This window comes from Erpetoichthys calabaricus, chromosome 4, assembly GCF_900747795.2.
Source record: "Erpetoichthys calabaricus chromosome 4, fErpCal1.3, whole genome shotgun sequence".
Lineage (NCBI taxonomy): Eukaryota > Metazoa > Chordata > Cladistia > Polypteriformes > Polypteridae > Erpetoichthys > Erpetoichthys calabaricus.
This window is the reverse complement of record NC_041397.2, coordinates 109,121,876-109,138,018: the sequence shown is the minus strand read 5'-3', so window position 1 is coordinate 109,138,018 and position 16,143 is coordinate 109,121,876. Positions and strand designations below refer to the sequence as shown.

The following is a 16,143-nucleotide window of genomic DNA, read 5'->3' as shown; positions in this document are numbered from 1 at the left end:
TTTTCGTTTTTCATCAGCTTATGCTGGTAAGCAAACATTCCTATCCCCAGCAACAATGTCCAGCTTGCTTGGAGGTATTCCTTGCTGCTGTGGGCCAAGATGAAACACCTAACCCTTCCATAAAGTCCTGCATGTGTGCCTGTTTGCTTCACAATGGGATATGTCCTGTGCACCTCCTTTCAATAGGAAACATTACTATTAGTAATCCAAGGTACCATAAATTGCTCCTCTCAGTCCTGTGCATGAGAAGCTAGAATATGACATCCTCCCAGTCTGTCAAGTTTCCTTACCCAATCATGATAAAAGTGATCCCCAAAAAAGTTAAAGGACTTTATTTTGGCAGCTAGTTAAACGTACCCTCTTATTTTCTCTGTCACTGCCCATTGTTCAATATAAAAATGAAAATTGAGTGTTAGAAGACACAAGCAATGACAAAAAGAGATGGCACACCGTAGTGATCCCAATATATTGTAATGGCCAAAACAGAAACAGAAAAACAAATTGTGATAATCAAAGTGGTCTCGTACAGATATGAGCATTCTTCACACTGCCCCAAGATGGTGCTAGAGCCGTTTATAAAAACTACAAGCTGAAAGGGGTAGATTCAGGAGTATGGGAAATGGAAGTGACATCAGAGATGGAAGAGCTGTCATTCATCCTTTCTGCAGGATGGGAAAGAGAAAAGGAATTAGACAACAGCGCCACCCTCTGGTTTGGAGTATAACAGTTATTAAATGTGCCCTGAGGTTGTCTCCCGGACGCACATATGTGACAAGAGATTAACTATTAAATCAAGAGCTTCATACAAGGATTAATTTGAGCTTCATTACCACTCCTTTGCTTTTTTGGTCCATCTTGTCATATCTTCTAAATACAATCATGAACAAGCCTCTTTTCAATTAGAAACCCACCCATTGACTTTGTAGTACTGATTCTCATCTGATCCTCTTCTCACTTGTCTGCAAACTATTCCTGTTTACAATATATGTCACAATAACCTGAGGGGGGAAAAAGGGCAACATCATTCACAAACAACAGAGATGTACCCCTTAGGACCCCATAGTGCATACTGTCTATGCCTTGACTGTGCTTTGATATCCTGCCCACATGTTTCTTTGTCAGTGTGCACTAAGGTATCTATTCTGTTATAGGGCTTTGCTAGTTATCTAGTAATCTACATTAGTAATCTTTATAATTTGACATCATACAAAGTCTTGAGGTTTATTGTAATGAAAGACCAAACCATATTAGGCAATTAAATGTTAATACACTGTGGATAAAAAGTATATATTTGTGTGTATGGTTATTTGCTATGAAGGTTTGTTTTGTCGTTATTTTGTTATAAGAAAAGACACGCTTTTGCTGCCAAAAGTTTGGGAAGATTCTTTTTTCCCCACTTGTTAAATAGCATCTGAAAACAGAAATAATAATAATAATAATAATAATAATGCATTTTATTTATATAGCGCCTTTCCCATGCTCAAGGCACTTACAGAATATAATAAAGAACGGCAGCGTATACAGTATATAGCATTGTACAAACCAGATAAATAAATAAAGAAGATTAAGGCAGTGAATTCTGAAAAAAAAAAGAAACAGACAACATAATTGATGGTCTAGCACACACACACAGGTTACATTAGCATCTTGACAGAGAAGTAAACTGAGAGAAGGGCAATAAAGTCAAATAGAGCTAAAAGCCTTCCTGAACAGATGAGTTTTGAGTTGTTTTTTAAAAGAATTCATGGAGTCAGCTGACCTGATTAATTTTGGTAGGTCATTCCAGAGTCTGGGCGCTATACAGCTGAAGGCCCTGTCACCCATGGAGTGTAGATTAGTGAGGGGCACAACAAGATTGCCAGAATCAGAGGACCTTTAGTGGGCGGGCAGGCACATAGTGATGGAGAAGGTCACTGATGTAGTTTGGCGCGAGGTTATTTAAGGCTTTGTAGGTTATTAGTAGGATTTTATATTTGATTCTGTAAGACACAGGGAGCCAGTGGAGACGGAGCAGGATGGGTGTGATGTGCTCGCTGCTGCTGGTTCGAGTAAGGACTCTTGCAGCTGAGTTTTGAATAAGCTGGAGCTGTGATATAAGATTAGAAGGGGCACCTGCCAGTAGGGAATTACAATAATCGATGCGGGATGTGATAAAAGCATGGACAAGTTTCTCAGCGTTAGAAAAGGAGAGGAAGGAGCGAACACGGGATATGTTACGGAGGTGAAAGTAAGAAAGTTTCTTAATGTGATTTATGTGGGCGGAATAAGAGAGGGAGGAATCAAAAATGACACCAAGATTTTTTACAGTAGAGGCAGGTCTGATGAGATCACCGCCAAGATAGACTGGGAAGGAGCTCATTTTATTAAGTTGCATTTTAGTCCCAATTTGCAGGAATTCAGTTTTATTGCAAATTAATTTTAAAGAGTTCTGCTCCATCCAGGTTTTAATTTCACTAAGGCAGGTTGTGAGCTGAGAAAGCTCTGATGAAGTTCCACTTTTAACATTGAAATAGAGTTGAGTATCATCTGCATAAAAATGATAACCCAGTCCATAGCTACGGATAATATGGCCAAGGGGAAGCATGTAAATACAGAAAAGCAGAGGATCGAGGACAGAGCCTTGAGGGACTCCTTGTGTGACTGGCGCTGAGCTGGATCTGCTCTTGCCAAGACTAACAAACTCTTGCCTATCAGTCAGATAGGACTTGAACCACTGGAGGGCAGTGCCAGAGATACCCGACATGTTCTCCATTCTGGACAGTAGGATGTCATGTCTGACAGTGTCAAATGCTGCACTGAGGTCTAACAGAATTAATATGCTGGTTTGTCCAGAGTCTGTTGCCATAAGCAAATCATTGGTTACCCGTAGCAGAGCAGTTTCACAGTTGTGCCGCGCCCTGAAACCAGACTGAAAGGTTTCCATCAAATTATTAGAGGTTAGGTAATTGGTGAGTTGGGAAGCTACAACACGCTCAAGAACTTTTGGCAGGAAAGGTAAGTGGGAAATAGGCCGGAAATTGTTAAGATTGTCAGCATCAAGACCAGACTTTTTTAACATTGGGGTTACAGAAGCAATTTTAAAAGTGAGCGGCACAGAGCCAGTGTCAAGAGATGAGTTTATTATTGTTGTAACAGTCGGGATTATGGCATGAAGGCAGGATTTAAGTAGTGTGGTGGGGATGGGGTCCAGTACACAAGTAGTCGGCCTCATCATACAAAGCAGGTTATTAACAGATGCAGATGTGACTGGTGAGAACTTAGAGAAGGAGCTGGATGGAGTGGGAAAACAGGGAGAGATATAAACAGATGATGTATTTATGTTAGTTGAATTATTTAGATCATTAATTTTGTTACGGAAAAAGTGGAGGAATTCCTCACAGACTTCAGTAGAAGAGGTAGTTGGGCCAGATGTGGGTTCGAGTAGTTTATTAACTACAGAGAACAGAACCCTTGGGTTATCGTGGCCACTTTCTATTATTCTGCCGTAATGGGTGTTCTTGGTAGAAGTTAGTGCTTCTCTGTAAGCTCTTTGGTGGTCAGAGAAAGCCTGGATGTGCACGGTGAGGCCAGTCTTAAGTGACATTCTCTCAAGGCGTCGGCCAGCTGCTTTCATAGATCGCAATTCTGAGTTATACTGTACCAAGGAGCTGAATGTTTAAAGAAACCTCCTTATGTTTTAAAGGAGCTGTTTTATCTAATGCTGAATGAAGGGCTGAGTTATAGTGGTCAACAAGACTATCTAGTGTTGGTGGAATAGGTGAAGAATGTAAAAGATCAGAAATGGATCCAGAAAGGATAGAGGGACAGATATTTTTAAGGTTTCTGTAAGAAATGTGTCGTTTACAGGTAAGAGGAGGGAAAGGCAGTGAAAAATATTGCTTTATGGTCAGAGAGTCCCAAATCAGTGCTGTAAATGTTGGCAACAGATAGTCCAGAAGTGCAGATCAGATCCAACATTTGACTGCCAGAGTGAGTTGGAAAATCAACATGTTGTGTCAAGTCAAAGCAGTCCAGTAAGGATAGGAATTCATTCCTCAGTTTAGATATAGAGCTTAGGTGGGTCAAAAGTTCAATCAGATCGGATAAGAAGGATGCATTGTATTTTGGGGGACGATAAAGAACAATGAGTGAGACAGGACCTGATTTCGTTATTAGTTTAAGAGCCAGGCACTCAAAAGACAATGGACAGTCAATCGGGATTCGTTTAATGTTTAAGTCAGCTCTGACAATTACTGCAAGCCCACCGCCTTGTCTTGAGCTGCGAGGCTCTGTATGGAAAGTGAAACCAATTGGGGTCGCCTCTGTGAGAGACGCAAATTCGTTTGGTTTTTGCCAAGTCTCCGTTAAACACAGAATATCAAGTTAGAAATAACATTCTAACAGGTGGTTCACTGACCATGTCCCTTATGCAGAGATAAGAATAATGAATAAATACCATACTAAGAATAAATCAATACACCCTTGCATAAAATAGATACATAATTAATAGAAAATTGGATATTTGCTCATTCTGGTGATTTCCCAAAACAGTAGCAATAGCATTTACTGTCACTGTCCCTGAAAGTTCTGTTCAGAACTGTGAAGTGTAAACTAGGAGGAAGGACTGAAAGTAAGAAACCTATTTAGTCTAAGCAAGTGGAGATTAAGAGGTGACATGACTAAAATAATGTACAGTGGATCCAAGCTGTTATTTTAAAATTAGTTTGTTCAACATGAACACAGATGTAATCTTGTTCAGGGTAAATTTCAGACAAATTTTACTTCTTCACACAGAGAAAACAAAACTCACATGGAATAAGGTATCAAGTAGTGTGACAGTGTGTGGTACTTTAGTGTCCTTTAAAGCTTGACTTGATATTTTAAAGACATTAGGTGAATAGAGTTGCTGAGTTTGTTCAGCTGAATGGACTGTTCTTACTGAAGTTGTTCTAATGTTTTAACTATAGTAGCAGAGAAGAAAGTCAGAAAGTCTCCAAGTGTTGTAATAATACCAAACAGTAGAGTACAGGTGTCATTTTTTAACATGTTGAAAGCAAGTTGCTTTTTCATTCTTATCTGTTTCTCACTTTTTTTAGGAGGAGGAGTGTTGCTCAGGGAAGCACATACCCATAGGACTGAAAGTTTCCAGTTTGAAAGTGGTCAGGTATGTGTCAGGCAAGCTTCTTCATTTTCATGCTCAGGGAACTGTTGTACAAACTTTCCTAGAGGGTTTGGACACAGTGAGTGGTACTTGGGAATAACTTGTGGAAGTGCAGTTGCCATTTTATGCTTGGAAACTTGGTGGATATGGTGGGAGCAATAACACAAGGGGGGTCATTTTATGTGTTGTTACTCCCCATACTTTGCGGGAGCCCAGTCTTCAGCCCTGATGAAATGAGACATTCTGTATCCTCTGCTGCTTGCCCATAACACTGTCCTCAATTGTATGGCTCTGGTAGAATTATTTATGCTACTGTTGCTAACATCATTTTGAATTCCCTCAGCATGTTATATGGTATTTCAAAGTATTGCATTGCTAGTCATTTTGGGGTTCTGTTTTGGTTTTTATAATTATTGTACTGCAGTGCTCCACAAAAGTTTGCATTAGTTGAATATTACTAAAAAAACCTTCTTTTGCATTAATTTAATTAAAGGTTCTCCGTTCTAAATAAGAACAAAAACTGATAGGAGCTTCTATGTCTTCTATGCAAGGGCTGTAGACCTAGTAAGTTAGCCTTTATTAATTGCTTCTATTTCAAAGTAAAAAAATATTTGAGAACATTGATAATTCTTTTTATTGAACATTGCAACTCAGCATATTCACTTCTGTAAAATAAGCTACTATATCTCATTTTATTTTTTACCTAGTACTAGGGGGCTCTGTTCCCTGCTCACTTCGCTCGCCCTCCCCCGGGTTTGGTTTACCGGATATACAATTTAAAGATATTGGTTTTTTCATGGAGTTTGTTACCTAAGCATTATTTTCATTTTAACTTTAAAACGTTTGTAAAAACAATACTTGTCCTTTATTTCCAGCTCCGGGCGTGGTTACATCTTTCTCGCAGGACTTATAAAGCTGCTCATGTTGTGAAGGGGGGGCGGCTGAATGCACGCTAAGGAGATGCCGTCGGATCATCTGCTGCCTGTTCTGCTTGTCTCACTGCCCGATCATTTCAAAGCCTGTACAGCAGCTGTCCTTTTGCCACTTCGCATCTCTGCCGCTCGCATTGTGAAAGAGGGTAGAGGGAGGGGGGCTGAATGCACGCTAAGGAGTAGTGGTTGGATCATCTGCTGGCTTCTTGCAGCTGCTGCTGGCAAACTGTGTGTTCTGCTTGTCATTGTTTTAAGAGTTGGGAGCACATGATGTCTGTCTGCCAAAAGCATTGCAACAACTGCTTGGTTAGATGTCCTTGAACTTGTTTTAAATGTTGTCTCACTGCCTTGTCTCGCGTGACGTTAAAGTGTCTCTCGTGGGATATCAAATTGTCTTCTGAGAAGATCACGTCTCGTCTCCCCAGTCTTCCTCCCAGGACTTTTTTTTATAATAGAGAGATATTTTTTGATGTTTCATGCAGAATGTATAAGACTTAATTGTCTTTATCCTAAAAGACAATCTACTGTAAAATTACTTTACCAAATTCTTGTTCAGTAACTCAGAAATGTAGGTCATTCATTTAGTGTTTAAAGCTGACTGCTGATTGGCAGTAGCAGCTGACAAAAATGATAGTACAAATATTTCTTGTACTATCTTTAAGGATTTTGTGTGGATAAACAGAAGACAAATGTGGCTGGTACGAAAGAATTCAGTGACTTTGAATGGGGTAGACTTATTGCTTTGATATTATCTCATTCTGGTTTACTGTCTACTTTTCTGTACTCTGATCTCAATATTTCGTGTCTTGTGACAGTGTTGCCTTTATGTTTGATTATAATAGAAGGCAAGTTTCAAGACTTGGACCCTTTCTTGGCTGCCTCATGCCTTGCAGTCAATGCTGATGCTAAAGCTCTTCCATTTTGCAAATATGTAACATAATTAGCAGATAGACAGATTCATTAAAATAGAGGCAGTCATATAATGTGGCCAGTTTTGAATAATATCAAGCGGAACTGATTAAACAACGCAGTGTTTAAAAAGTGCTAAAATTGCTTTACTTTTTCTGTCATTGCATATGTGCTGTTATAACATTTTGAACTACTGTGTCTTTGCAAACACAGATTTTGCCAGCATCACACTCGATTGACTTTCATGTTTTTTGTAAGTCTGAACACATTTGAAAATCCTGCATTTCTAAATGAATTGAGGTCTTGGTTTGAAGAAAAACCTAAGCTATAATTATTTCTCAGAAATCTGCTTATACTACAAATGTATTTGAATTTTAAGTATTTATATTCTTAACTGTGTTTTAACTATTCAGGAAAAAGTACCACGTTGATCTGTACAAACTAAAATGTGTTTGAACAAACTTGCATGTATTAAGTGTTCTTGTCATTCCATTAGCATACTTAATTTTCTATTTGTAGAAATTGATTTGAAAGCAAACAGTGAGGAGAGGCAAATTTAGAGTGTTTGTTTGACAAGAGATAGCAGCGGGACAGCAAATGTGAATTTAGATCAAAGTACATTAAGCTGTAATCTCTGGTCACTACATATTCAAATGTGATCAGTGTCACCAATGAGCTGCCCCAGGTCACGTATGGCTGAAATGTTTGTTTTCTGAAATTCCCTGGAATACAGATCAATATAAATTAAACTCCAAAATGAAATTAATTACTTGGCACTAGCTTTGCTTTCAAAGACTGTGAGTTTTGTGACACTACCAAATCATAAATGTATGCCATAAATTACAGATCTGTATGCATCTTTTTATTGAGTAATAGGGACTAATAAAATTGAACTTGATTGGTGATGCTAAATTTGCCCAAAGCAAGGATGTATAGTTGTATATGTGAGTGTGCCCAAAGATGAACCAGTGCCCCATCCAGGGTTGGTTCCTGCAGTGCACCAACTACTATTAGCTATAGTGTTTTTTTGCATTAATGTTTTAATGTTTTTGTCAAAGACTTTTGCACTATGTAGAATCTAACATTTATATTTGTTTTACATTTTGAATTTAATTTAATGAAGCTATATTTTTTACTGTGTTAATTCTCATCATTCACGCAGCACACTTGTGCTGTCATGTGTGACTACATTTAAATGATGTGGCGATCGAGCATTCCAGTTAATCCTCAGTGGAAACAAAAAGCCTTTTGTTGTTTGGTGATAGTTAGTGGCATAACTATTATGCCTTAATGTCAGGTTTTGATCATCTGGCTCCGAACTGTTTACTATTCCACTTTCAATATGTTTTGCCTTTTAGGGTTGCTTGGTTTAATTTTAGTTTCTTAGTAGTTTTAATCTTCGCTTTTCACTTTTGACTGTTTTTGGTTTTTTTTTGTATCTCATGGTCCTTTTGCTCACAATTATTCTCAGAACCTTATGTGTCATACTGTAACCCCAGCATGGGCTCCAGCCACAATGATTCTATATTGAATAAATCAAATCAAATGAAATCAAATTTTATTTGTCATATACAATTATACATAGTACAATATGTAGTGACAAACGTAGTTGTTAAATCCCAAGAAAGAATTAAAAAGAAGAATATAAAAAGACAATAAACAAGAAATACATGACTCTATAAATTAGTATCAATATTTACAATGGTAAGCATTATGTTACATGTATATATTTAAATAAATTAAAAAATTAATGAATGAATGTAAGCATACATACACATGGCTTATGAGAATTCACATGTAATCTTAGGCACTGCCCTCATTTAATATGTGGATGAAATTTAGAAAGAAGCACTTCCTCAGTCTCTCTCTCTGCACTAGTTTTCAGGCAGCTGTAGCATTTCCCTGATCATAGCATAAAGAAGAGGCTATTGTTGTCTTGGCTGGTATCACTGATAACCTTCTTTGTCCTGGTCCAATATCATTTGGTGGTTAAAGGGTGTAATCCTTGTAATGTGTTCTGCTGACTACACCACCCTCTGCAGAGTCTTGTGGTTCAGCTGCATGCTGTTTCCAAACCAGGTAGTAATACTTCCAGTCAGAGTGGTGGATATTTAGAAGTTCTTAGTTAAATGGACAAACGTTTTGGCTGTTTAGCGTTTATTGGGTTAAATTAACTTTCGCTACACACTGGCTATATAAATAAATAACATTTGGCTTAAACAGCCTTTATTTATTAAACACAATGTATCATCTATATTCAGAACATCTCAGATTACATTGGAACTATTTGTTTGCATGAATTGAAATTTTGCATGCAGCTCATACTGAAGAAAATGTACACAATCAGATAATTTCCTTTTTTTTTACCTGAAGACAGGTTTTGAGTGCTCACACAGTTTTACTGTAGAAATACAAAACAAAAAAACAGAAAAAAGTTATAACCATGAGACATTGACTTGCTTGAGCGTTAAATATCATGGCAGCCATTTGCCCCAAAATATGCTCAGAGTCACAAGAGCAATAATGTTGTGAAGTCCCAAAAATACTTACAAAAATTGCCCTTTGTGGGGGATTACCATCCAAACCCCAACTAAGTACAAAAGGGGCCTAGAGGAATCTTTATAAAATAAAATATTTATTTAAACAAAAGTCTCTGAATGTGAAGTCCAAAACAGAACACAGGTTCAAAAATACAGGAAATCACAATAAGCAAAAAGGCACAGCAAAACACAAGTGAACACTCCACTCCCTAGTGCAATCGAAATGAACCGCCAGGAATTATGGAAGGCTGTCCAATTTATAGAGTGGAGGGCAGTTCCTGGCAGAGATTGGCAGGTGGCCTCACTTCCTGGGGAACCACCTAGAAAACACATGGGACATAACCAAGGCATTTCCTAGTTACAAACAAAAACAAAAATAATGCACATAATAAAAATAAATAAATGGCACAAAAATGTACAAAACACACAAGAAGCAAGACTTTGAACCCCAGTCAACTTTATTTCCATGTGGGTTTTGTGACTGTTCATTTTTAACATCACTTTCCTATTATTAAAACATTTATGGCAAACTCATCTTCATTGCCTTGGTCTTTTTTTCTAATTTATTGTCATATACTCAATTTCTTACTTAAATAACTAGATCTATCCTTGTGCATGGTGCTGCTAGCCTGTTTCTAGATAGAGATGATGGTCCAGTTTTTTAAACTGCATACTCACTCTTTTAGTTTGAGTTTCTCCCAATTCAGGGCAACACAGCAATGAGGTGCAAACACTCTAGTACTTTTTCCTGTTTTAAAGGTTGTCACAGAAATTTGACAAAAAACAAATAACAGTGTCTTGTACAAGAGATGCTTTGAGAAATATGTTGATTAGAATCTTTTAATCATCAACTACCATATTCTGATCATTGGCAGAGTCTACCGTCTCTGTCTGAAGGAGATAAATTTGAAAAATTTAATAAAGAACCTGCACATGTGCTCCTTCCACGTTCTGACATAGATGTCAACCAAAGACAATCCCTACCCGGATAAGTGGTCTAGGTATGAAGCCCCTATTTCAAAGAAGTGCTAATACTGAAAAAGAGCTGGTATGTAGAGAATTGGTGCTTCAGTGGTTTGCCAGCTGTCTGCTTTTCAGTAAACATGAGGTGAGTTTATTGCAATATTCCACATGGATTGATTTACTGCATGAATATTGATTTGCATTTCTAGTGTCCTTACGCTCATGTTGATTTCTGCTTTTAGTACAGTAGTTGATGTTGAAATAGTTTTTAATGGGTTGGACTGCTTATGTGACAAGATATGTTCATCAATGTTTATTGTTTGTGTGATTTTTGATAGTATTATTTGGATGATATTTTGTCATCGCTAATCAATTGGTAATGTAGAAATGTTGTGTCTCTCTCTTGCTCCCTCACATTAGATTACTTTTTGTGTGAGTATATTTCTGTTCATTTCAGCAAAGTATCTCCATGGTATGTACACACTGTGCAAATTCAGGTGAGTTCAAGGACTGTACAGGTGCCATAGGCATCAATGGACTAAGTTCAGTTGCTAGGTTCTGGAACATTCTCAGTTTATTTTAGAATTGCGGGCGCAAAGACTATCTCACCAGGACTTGGCCAAAGGTTGAAAACAGACCTGGACAGGACTCTAGTCCATCACAGTCCATCACTCACACACAGATAGACACACACACATGCACTCCATCCATATTCACACACAGTGACAATTTGGAATTGGCAATTAACATACCCTTAAAAAAACTTTTGTAATTAATTCCTTCTTGGCTTGAGCACGTCTGGTCATTGTAATTTTCATGAAATAACTCGCAAAGCTGTTCAGTTATAACAAATATTAGGGAATAAAAGAAGTGAAAGGCAAACTTTATTACAGCAATTATGGATATCAGGTGAATATGGCAGTCTAATGGTAAGCTATAGGATGACTAGATTTTCAAAGTCCCAAACTTAGACACTTATGTAGCATGTATACCCGTGCATAAAGTTCATCCTCATTTGTTTATTTCCATTTTTTTTCATCTTCATCAGGGAAGGATCATGGCACAGAAAAAAAAAAAAAAACTATCACAAATAAATGCATAGGGGCCCAGAGAGTGCTTGAAGTGTAAACAAATAAAAGGCAGTGCTGTCTGTATTTGTCTGCTTCTTGGTCATCCTCATAATGCTGTTCAAATTTAACACAAGTTCTTAATCAATCTTGCCTCAGTAGATTTTCCATCCATCCATTTTCCAACCCACTGAATCCAAACACAGGGTCACGGGGGTCTGCTGGAGCCAATCCCAGCCAACACAGGGCACAAGGCAGGAACCAATCCCGGGCAGGGTGCCAACCCACCGCAGGACACACACAAACACACCCACACACCAAGCACACATTAGGGCCAATTTAGAATCGCCAATCCACCAAACCTGCATGTCTTTGGACTGTGGGAGGAAACCAGAGCACCCGGAGGAAACCCATGCAAACACGGGGAGAACATGCAAACTCCACGCAGGGAGGACCCGGGAAGCAAACCCAGGTCCCCAGGTCTCCCAACTGTGAGGCAGCAGCACTACCCACTGCGCCACCGTGCTGCCCCTCACTAGATTTTTTTACCACGCTATTCCTTTTGCTGTTTCGTACACACTGTTCTCAATATATTGTAAGGATATTGTATTAGATGAGAAGCCTGTTAAAATGGGGATGGTTTGATTTTCTTTAGTTATTTATTGGGATGCATATAATGAAATTAGGACTATCCCTGTCGTTGCGTCATCTGGTCACCCTAGCAAATTAGACTGACAGTAAAATATCGAATTATTATAATCTGCAGATAATGGAGCATTAAGTGAATGTTTATTTGCTTTTTTTGCCGCTGCTTATATGCCACAAGGTACTTCTTTCATCTCCGCTGTAGATAACCTTTTATTTTCTACGCTTGCATTTTATATTTTTACAGTCATTCTGGTGTGTGTTAGAACCATAGTGTGTGTGTGTGTGTGTGTTTATTTATTTATTTATACACCAGTAACGGTGCACTGCACAATAACGTGCAGTGAATACACCTGACTTGAGCATTCAAAGTTTTCATACACTTTCTCTGCACGTTTAGCATTCATTTGCTCAGAGGCTGATACGCTTGCTGCTTCCAGAACAGCTCTTCTTTTCTCCACCATAGTGGCCCGCTTCTTCTCTTCTTTTGTCGGCATCCTTTCGTGTTAAAACTTTTTAAGTCCGTGTTTGTTTTGCAATTACTTAGTGCTTTTTCTTTAATTTTTCACTTAAACTGGCACTTAAGTCTTCAATCTGCCTCAAGAATGATTTAAGATATGAAGAGATAGGGGAATTGACAATGAAGGTGGTAGGAATGAGAACAGCACCTGTACATATGCACCACAGGGCCGCCCTGCTGGCCGCTGCCAAGAGTTGATTGTACAATAAAATAAAATAAAAATAAAAAGAGGAATAACCTTGGAGGTTAATCATCACCCTGAAAGCAGATAGTAGACGTCAGGTAGTATATGTGTCCCAAAAAACAGGTCGATAGGTCAAACAGTTTGTGAGCTACAGGTGATTTAAAATCTTAGACACAGACAAATGGACAGCCACAGTAGCATATTATATATAAAGATTTATGTATTTATTTTTTTAAAGAGCTCCTGTAAAAAAGCCAAATTTCACAGTGGAAACAAATAAAGTTCTATCTATGTGTCTGTCTGTATGTATGTCTGTCTGTCTGTCTGTCTGTCTGTCTTTCACAACAAAATTATCAAAATAAAAGGAATATTGAGATTCACAAAAATGATTTTGTTAGTTGTGATTATTTGTAATGCATAGCCTTCAAAAGAAAATACACATTATTATTTTGTCTGTTTTTGTATGCATATCATGTACTGATGTGGGATAAATATGCATTATTTAAAAATGTAAATTAAAAAAAATTGCCAATCAAACTCTGGAGATAAGCTTTAAAAATGATTGGATTTAATTATTAAATATACCATGAATAAATTTAGCATAAACAATATGGACTTATAAATGTGAACATGATAGATAAAGTAAACCTAAGGTTGAAGCTATGAGCTTTTTATGATTACATTTTTTAGTTATTTTTTAATGAGGTTTGCCTAGTCAGTTAGTCATTATTTATAAGCAACCTTTTATAACAAATTCTATCAGAAGGGGCTTTACAACAAATACAGAACATCACAACAATGTATTACATCTGTTCAACACTGAGTATAAATTCAGCAGATTGCTAGGTGCAACAAGGTAAGGTTGACTAGGGAGAAAATTAAATGTCACGGTATTGGAATGTTAGTCGCAGAATACATTGCACAAGAGAGAAGTCTTTATTTGAGATTGAGACTAAAGAAAGTTCAATTATAGAAATTGAGTGAAAGTTCCAGAAGGTGGCTGCCACAAGCTGAATGAGCATTTACTAAAAGGACTGCAGGAAAATAAAGTATAATAGTAGTAGGGTTTAGCTTAAAAATGCATATTGGTTTTACTGTACTTCTTTCCTGTATTTAATTGAAGTATGCAGCTGTTAAAACTGTTTTCAGAGTACAAAAATAAAATCATATTGAAGCATCCATGATCTCATCTAGACAATCAGTCCTCAGGCTTCTTGACTGACTTAGGTATTTAATGATTGTTTTAGTACTATCAAGGATCTTAGATCTCCTCAAACCTTTTTGTTTTTTATTTGCAGAAAAAAATATTACAGTCTGCTGTTTAGTCCTATAATAGAGCAACATTTATGGTACAGACTGTGAATATTAAGATTTATGAGTCAGGAAGATAACTAAATATGGGATTTAATTTTACATTAGAAATTTCTAGAAATGGGATTTTATCGTATATACAAAATTATTTATTGTTTATCATTGTTGCAGTTGTCATGTACAAAATACAACACAATTTTTTTCTATAGTGAGTGTAGCTGTACACCGCTGTAAACAAATTCTCAGGTAAAATACAAGTATAGATTATACTAATTACTAAATGCAGAGTTAATACATATAAAGATACAACGTTGTTAACATACACAGAAAACAAAACAGAAACTAACATAAATGGAAGCCAACAATATCAGTCCATTAGTTAACCGATGAACATTGTCTAGTTGACAATGGAGGATATGAAAATTGTAAGAGAGAAAATCAAAGATAAATTCACAGTCCTGGAGACCTTGGTCAAGTAGCCTTCTACCCTTCCTGGACATTCTATAGTAGAGTCTGTGCTGGGCTGTCCAATCAGATGAGAGAATCTTTCCATTCAATGATTCCTTTGCTCCTTTATCTGAAATTACTTTTCCTTAGGCAGGTGAGCAGCTTGGCAGTAGAGCAGTGGCATCAAGAGCCACATCAAGATACCAAAGTAAAAATGTAATTATTTTTTTCTTAAGTGCTTCCACAACATGAGTAGAAAAATAGACCAAGATCTTAAAAATATTGAAATAGTAAGTATGAATGAAACTGGACTACATCACCGAACTTAACCAAACATGTAGATACAGCCTTTCCATCTCATTGTATGCGTAGCTCATTTGTTCATCTCAGAAAATACAAAATGACACTCGTGGACTTCCATGTTCTTTCCTGAGTATCTCCAGCTTCAGCACCTCCCTTCCACTGAAGCTTTGCTCTTCACAGTAGCACACTTGTTTTCAAGAAGCTGGTGAACAGTTAATAAAGTCCGGCCATTGGACTGTTACTTAGGTAATCCATAGAATCACTTTCAGAATTAGGAACACCCTATACAGAGTCTCCCTAATCATGGGCATCCCCTGGGGTGCCCAAGAAGGCCAAATAATATTTATTTCACTATTCCAGACTTTGAGTTAATAGTTTTGGACTGGAATTACCATGGATAAACCACAACAACAATTTATTTTCTGTATAGCCCAAACACACACACAATCACAATCACACACAATCACAATCACAAAATCACAATCTGTACACGAGGAATAGCTTTAACTGGACCTGTTTTTGACAGAACCCTCAGCCTTGACTGCCTAAGAAGACATGTCAAAACACCCAAAACTAGTAATTATATTGGATATTTTTTATTTTGCATTGCAGGCTTTTACTACTTAACCATACACAAACCCTCTATGAGAAAGATATTCTGTTATATTTGCCTCCAAAGCTCACTGTCCACATCAGCAAACTCTATTCTGAATCTGCATCCAAACAAATGTATAAAGGGTGTGTGCATCACCGAAGGGTTAAATTGCCCATTTGTCCAGAAAAAATGAAGACTGTTCATAGGGCTATGTTTAGTAGTCTTGCTGTATAAAAGTGTTGTGCTTTTGGTTTTTTGGTATTAATAAATGAAAAATGTCAGAAAAGATGACAAGAACAGTGTAACTGTCCCTACACCATCCCCTCCTCTCACCATTCATATGCAGCTCAGTTTATCAGTCACAGCACATGTGCAAGCCATTCCTACTGCCATATCATTACATGTAACAGTTTGAGAATGGAAAAGTCCTGAAAAATGTTAAAACTGAGGACAAGTACGTTACATGCACTTTTATTTGGGCCTGTATGATGTGTTAAATTAACTAATATTCTTGAGTGTAAGAATGAAATGTTAGAGTTATTAATAAATTTGGACAAAATAAGTGCTGACTATATCTGTTTAAACAA

The 16,143-nt window shown here is 37.4% G+C and overlaps 1 protein-coding gene across 3 annotated transcripts in view; it reads left to right on the top strand.

Moving 5' to 3' along the window:
• Nucleotides 1–16,143, top strand: part of enox1 (ecto-NOX disulfide-thiol exchanger 1) — a 722,268-nt gene that overhangs the window by 176,529 nt on the left and 529,596 nt on the right. For 2 of the 3 annotated variants that reach the window (XM_028799665.2, XM_051926915.1), the window contains one exon: nucleotides 5,076–5,143. The exons of the other annotated variant lie outside the window; for it this stretch is intronic. The gene's annotated coding sequence lies outside the window, so the exon portion shown is untranslated. The remainder of the gene's footprint in view (nucleotides 1–5,075; nucleotides 5,144–16,143) is intronic. 3 annotated transcript variants of the gene reach the window in all.